Below are 6,779 nucleotides of genomic sequence, written 5' to 3' on the forward strand. Positions count from 1 at the left end.
CTGACCATGACACTGTTTGGGCAGCCTCTTTGCCATTTAACCTCAGCACCCAAGCTGCCGAATTCATTGTGTTTACACAAGCTTGCCATCTTGCTGATGGATACAGCATAACGAATCCTCATACCTATTTCCATGACATCTTTGGAGTTTGTCGTGCTGCCGCGATGTTATGGCTACAGAAGAGTTTCTGACTTCTTGTGGTTAAGTCATTGCCAATGCACATACATTGATGAATTTCTGTTCTTCCTATGGCTTCCTAGTGCTCTGACCATTGTCCACTGTCTGCCCACACTAATGGAACTGACTCTGTTCTGAGAAGAAACAACTGTGCAGCTGCTGTTGCAAAACTTGTTGCCCATGAAGGGCCCACATATGTGGTTCATCTTTCTCTCTCTGATAATGCTGACCTGTCTCTATCTTACAATGACTGAGCCTGCAAAATGGAAACAGCATTTCTGTAACAAGTAGGTATCTGGGGTCTGGGTGACTGCAAAAGGCAAACCACTGCTTCCTCCTAGATTTTACCATCAGGTATGTGTGTCTGCCCATAGGTTGTGAGGAGGCATTTTGGTACACAAGGGATTGTTGGAAGGCTGTGGGTTGCCCTCCATATTACCCTTGTTGCTGTGTGTATTTGTGCCTCCTCCCTTATCAGGCATTTAATCAACATGCATTCCATGCCATCACTTTCAGCAGCCATCCTGCAGCTTGTACTCCTTATAAGCGCTTGTAGATTGGCCCAAGTCTGGCTACTCTAGGGTCTGCTTCATTATCTTTGATCAGCTCACTCCTTGGGTTGAGGTCTTTCCTGGTTCTAAGGCATTGTGGGTTTTGTTGCTAAAATTATTCTTAAGGAAACTGTACCCTGCTTTGGCCTTGTTGCTCGCATTGACTCAAACAGAGGGTCTAGTTTCCTTGACCACAGTCCTCTCCCAAATTTATTCTTCTCTTAGGGTGACTGCTAGGTTTTTTAATCCTTATCACTTCCAGAGTTCAGGTGTGGTTGAATTTATGAACAGAGAACTTAGGACCCTGATTGGTAACTTGTGTTGTGAAATACACTTGAAGTGGTCTGATGTACTTCCTCTTGCTTTGTTCTCTCTTTGTTACACACCCTGGGGAGATTACATCTCTCTGTTTTTGAAATGCTTTCTGGCTACTTTGTTATAAAAGTAATTCCTTACTCCCTGCAGTATACATTGTTACTGGGAGGAGATACTTCTCTTGCTCCTATATACAGGAACTAGAAAATAGACTGAGGGAACTTCACAACCCTGGAGCTGCAGTACAGACTGGGCCATTGGACTTTTCAATAGATGATTTTCATCCTGGGGATGAGGTCTATGTCAAGAATTTCCAGTGGACCAATAGAACTTACCTACTTGGGAAAGCCCATTCCAATACTGATAACTACCCTGACTGCAATCAAGATTGGGGAAAAAGGATTCCTGGATACATTGCTCCCATGTGTAACCTGTCCCTCATATTGTTTCTTGATGTTTTTTGCTTTGTTTGCTTTCCATTATCCTGCTTGTACTTCCTCCCCAGTCCATTCCTCCCAGGGGGATTGGAAAAGGCTTCATGCTATTAGTAAACTACATGGTGAGGTAGGGCAGGCTTTGTAGCCCCTCAAAGCTGTTGGACTTCATGGACATTGGGTGTGTCATCACATACACCAAGGGGATCCAGACCCATGGGAAATTGTCCCTGGCACAGAGAATGGCACCATCTCACAACCAAGGTCTGGATTTACCTCATCCTTGACAGGGAACTTTGCAGTTGGAGCTTTAGAGCGGTGTATCTTGGAAACCCCAAAGAGAAGGTTGGTAAACTGGACCACCCTAGACCAGTAACTTTCACCTCCCCAAAGAGTGACTACATTTTGTTTCAGAGAAGTAGCTACTGGGGAGAACAGTATGCCAAGATTCAAATTGCCTTGGTAGCTGTTAGTACACCCCTGCCATCTTTTCCCTTTGGTATTGCTCAGGACCAAGGCCCCTATAATCCCTTTGATTTTGGCAAGGTAATCAACTGTATTCATGATCTTACTTTTCTCAATACAGCTAGAGGTTATAGAGGTTATTATATAACTCCTTCATCTGTGCCAGAGCTTCTCTCTACTAATCATATATATTAATAATCTATAATAATCACATGAACAATACCCCCAAATATATTTCCCTAACAAACCTTACCAGTAATGGTTTAAATTGTTAGTTTAACACCACTCTTGCAAAGGAATTAAGGAACAAATGGGGGAAGACAGCAATGACAAAGAAACTTAAAAAAGTGGGGATGGGGTGCCCTGTGCTACAGGAAAGTTCAAGTTCAACAGAGGGCAGGCAGAGAGGAAATGTGAGAAATGAATTGATAGCTGGCCTGAGCACCCTCTTAAATGGAGGTTCTGAGAGGAGCTTTCCACTGTGCATCCTCAGCCTGTCCAGTCAGAGGGAGGGAGGGGCCTAGGGTCAGGGAGGAATGAGGAGGTGTGAGTTCCAGGGTTAATGTGATCTTGCAGGAAGATGCAGTTTATGAGGAGCATGATGAAGTCCAAAGGAGTGCAGCCAGTTGGGAAATGTGGGAAATGAACATTGACAGATTGGCATGCACACAGAAAAAGGAAATCAAGCTGTCGATACACCTTGAGATCATGACATAGGGAGACTGGTTGAAGAAAATGTAGAGGTGGGGACTTCTAAATATTTTCAAGTGTTAGAATGTCTGTCCTGTGGGAGAAGGATAAGATATGTTCTGTTCTATCCAAGACACAAGAACTTGGGGTAGGCAGTTCATGGAAGTTGCTAAGAGCCTAGATTAGGCTTGCTGTAAACAGAGACTTGCTGACAATTCAGATTGATGGAAAGGGGAATAGACTTCCTCAAAGGGTAGTGAGTATCTTTGACTAGAGATTTAGGAGGGAAAGCTGGATGATTTTGCTAGGGAAGTACTCACTTCCCTTGCCCCACTGTCCATGTTGCAAGGAGAAATGAAAAAAATTCTCTCATTAACATCTACTCCTGCTCTCTCTATGAAACTACACTACAAGCTCACCATCCTTCCTTCCACTTGGATGGAGTTTCCTATTTGCCCTCAGTCAGAAAGTCCTCAACATCCAGCTATATCATGTTGATATCCAGGAAAGTAATTTTGGTCCACTTCTAAGTGATGTCCTCTGTCAAAATGGGAGGGTCTTAAAATGAACTGTGTGTGAAATATGAAACCATTTCAGAGCTGTTCCTACATGCATGCATACACTCATAGCTCTGAAGAATATAATCAGAAAGACACTGGAGCAGGAACTTTCTTTAACCCAATGGATCAAGACCAATAGGCTATTTTATTTCCTCTGATGCCACTTTTGCATGATGTTGAAGGCAATGCATCTGAGCATCTGACCTGAAGAGTTGTTGCTGAGTGGGATGATTCTGGGAAACAGAAGCATTCTGGGAAATGAAATAAAAATGACCCTAACATTCTGTTTATTAGGTTCTGAGGAGAGAAAGTGTGTAAGTATAGTGTGCTTGTATGTAGGACTATAAGAACCTGTTCCTTACCGATTTCCCCTATCCCTGATGCAAACTTTTCCTTCTTTCCTCTTTCTTCTCTCCTCTCCCCAACTGCTTTCCTATTGAATTTTTATATATTTGTACAACAAACTCTGTGTGCATGTATTGGACCTTTTCTTTCCCAATTCAGAGATGAGATACATGAGATGTCCACATCCCCTCTTGATTTTTCATCTTGGTATACTTCTTTTCTCAATCACTCCTACTATGAGAAATAATAAGTTCCTACACACTTCTTACTCCATTTTTTCATTCCTTTTTCTTTTACCTCTTAAAAGTGACAAAATAGAACAAAACTATATCTAAGCCTTGCATTTGGCATTTTTTCAGGGAGTGCACTACTTAAGCAATGGTCTCCATCTTCTGTTCTATTCTATTCTCTTTCCAATTTATCCCCCACCCCCACCCACAGCAGCTCTAATTTCATTTTGCTTCATTTGCTCTGGCTTTATTTCTTTGGGTCATTCTTGTAGTCTTTATGGCCTAGCCATTCTTTTCCATGAGGTTTTGCCAATAAGAAAGAAGAAAGCAAGGAAAGAAGGAAGGAAGGAAGAAAGAAAAAAAGGAAGGAAGAAAGAAAGGAAAAAAGGAAGGAAGGAAGGATGGAAGGATAGAAGGAAGAATGGAATTATTAAGGACCAACAGTGAGCCTGACACTATGCTAAACACTTTAAAAATTTTATCTTATTTGATCCTCACCACTATTCTAGGAGGTAGGTGCTATTGTCATGATCTTCTTACATTTGAGGAAACTATGGCAGCTAGGGACAGTTAGGTATCACAGTGGATAGTGCTGTGCCTGGAGTCAGGAAGACTCATTTTCCTAAGTTCAAATCTGGCCTCAGACACTTACTAGTTGTGTGCCCCAGATGAATTACCTAACCCTATTTGCATCCATTTCCTCATCTGTAAAATGAGCTAGCTGGAGAAGGTAAGGGCAAATCACTCCAATATCTTTGCCAAGAAACTCTGAATGAAGTCACAAAAAGTTGGAAATGACTGAAACAACTGAACAACAAAAAGGCACACAAATGGTAAATGATGTGCCCAGGGTCACACATATAGTATCTGGCACCATATTTGAACTCAGGACTTTCTGATTCTAGGCCCAGTGCTGTATCTACTTCACCATCTAGGTGCCTTATATTTTTGTGATGGTATTCTCTTCTTCTGGGTTCAACTCTTGGGGTTCTCTTAACTCATAGTATTTCTTCATTATATTCAGACCTGTCTTCCATTTACTCATATCTACAGCCTCAGTTCCTGGATTGTGATTTTGTACCAGGACCAGGCTCTGTTCCCTCTTGTACTCTTGCATAAGGTGGGCAGGCCATTTGTTCCTTTTCCCTCTGTAGTCTGGATGCTGCTGTCATTGTCCTACAATTATGGATGGGATAACTGAGAACAAATCCACCTTCTGCTGTAATCACTGGCTTCTGCCTCCATTTTTATAGTCTCAAGGTAGGTATTGACCCAGGCTCTATCACTCTTTCCTTCTCCTTCTGCAGTTGTCAACTGGTACTCTTTCACTTGTGGCCCTGAAAGGCCCCAGTGACATGTTAGAGATTGTGCTGCTTTCAGCGTTCCTGGAAACTTCCTTCCCTCCCATGAACCCCCAATATGCTTGGGCTACCTGGGTACTGCCCTGGTCCTATTTCCTGCTGTACCTATAGCAGAAACACTGGCTTTGAGCCTTATAGAGGGCCTCAGGAAGGAGCACACTGCCAAGCCCTGTAACCCTGCAAAGTGCACCAGAATAAAAATAATCAATCCAATTATGTTTTATATATGTGTGTGTGTACATCTATATACATACATACATACATATACATATATATATATCATTAATAAATGATATGCTTAAATGGTTTACAAGAATTAGGACACAAGAATCTGGGTGGAAAGATTTACCAATTTAGATTTGCCTGTTTAAAAAAAAAAAGACACCATAACTCCCACTCCTATCTTGTACTATTTATTTTAGACTGGGCAAAGTAGGGTTGGGAGGAAAGAAGTGCTTTTTTTAATTTTTTTTTTTGTTTGAATATATTTTTTCTGGTTCAAACTGCCATTTTGTGTGTTGGGACTAAACACTTTTCAATATAAAATTTACAAGCCAGCATAAAAAGAAAGAAGCCATTAGATCTGGCAACTGTGTGGCATATGAAGTGACAGTGAGGAGTTAAAAATGACAATGAAGACATGGATCTAATGCCTTATTCTAGCCTTTATTGTGCCCTCAACAGGCCATTCAGGCCCCATTTACCAATCACTCAAAGAGTTTATATTTTAATCTAGAGCCTTTAAATAAAAAGACAACAGACTTTATATTTGAACCCTAACATATGTAATTATATTTGAACTCTAGGTAATAAAGATATAGTATAGCTTATCAAGTAGGGGAGTGGCATATTTAGCCTTGGACCTCAGAATAAGCAATTTGGTAGTTGTAGAGATAAAGGATAGGAGGGGGAACAGATGGGTCTATAAGACCAATTAGGATGCTATTCTAATAGTTCAGACAATGAGTGATGAACTTGGGCAGTAGATGTGCAAATAGAGAGAAGGGGACTCATATGAGAGATATTGGGGAGGAAGAAGCCACTGGATCTGGCAACTGAGTGAACACATGGGGTGAGTTACAGGAGGAGGTTGTGAACTTGGGTACTGGTAGGATGGTGGTACCCTCAACAGAAAAAATGGAAGATCAGAAGAGGGGTGGGTTTAGGGGCTAGAACAGTGAGGGCAGTTTTAAAAATATTGAGTTTGAAATGTCTATGGGACATCAAATTCTAAATGATTAGCGGGCAGTTCATGATGTGGGGCTGGAGATCAGGAGAGAGACCAAGGCTAGAAATATAGATTTGGTAGTTGTCAGCTTGGACACAATCATTAAACATAAGGGAACTACTGAAGTATAGTAGAAAGAGAGCCAGCTGAAAAGCCCAGAAGATCAGAGTTCAAGTGCTGCCTCAGATACAAACTGGCTGTGTTACCTTAGATGAGTCTCTTAACCTCTCAGTTTCCCAGGCCAACTCTACATGAATAAAAGTTGCAGGTAAGAGGTAGCTCTTTATTGTTGGAGGGAACTCTCTATAATAATTGACTTACAGTTCTGGGAAAAATAAAGATATTATTATTATTATTATAATCATTATCATTGTTATTATTATTAGAGCTGTATGTCCTTGGTTCTAAATCTGGTCTACATTT

The sequence above is a fragment of the Vombatus ursinus genome, unplaced genomic scaffold, assembly GCF_900497805.2.
Source record: "Vombatus ursinus unplaced genomic scaffold, bare-nosed wombat genome assembly UNPS02014775.1, whole genome shotgun sequence".
Classification (NCBI taxonomy): domain Eukaryota; kingdom Metazoa; phylum Chordata; class Mammalia; order Diprotodontia; family Vombatidae; genus Vombatus; species Vombatus ursinus.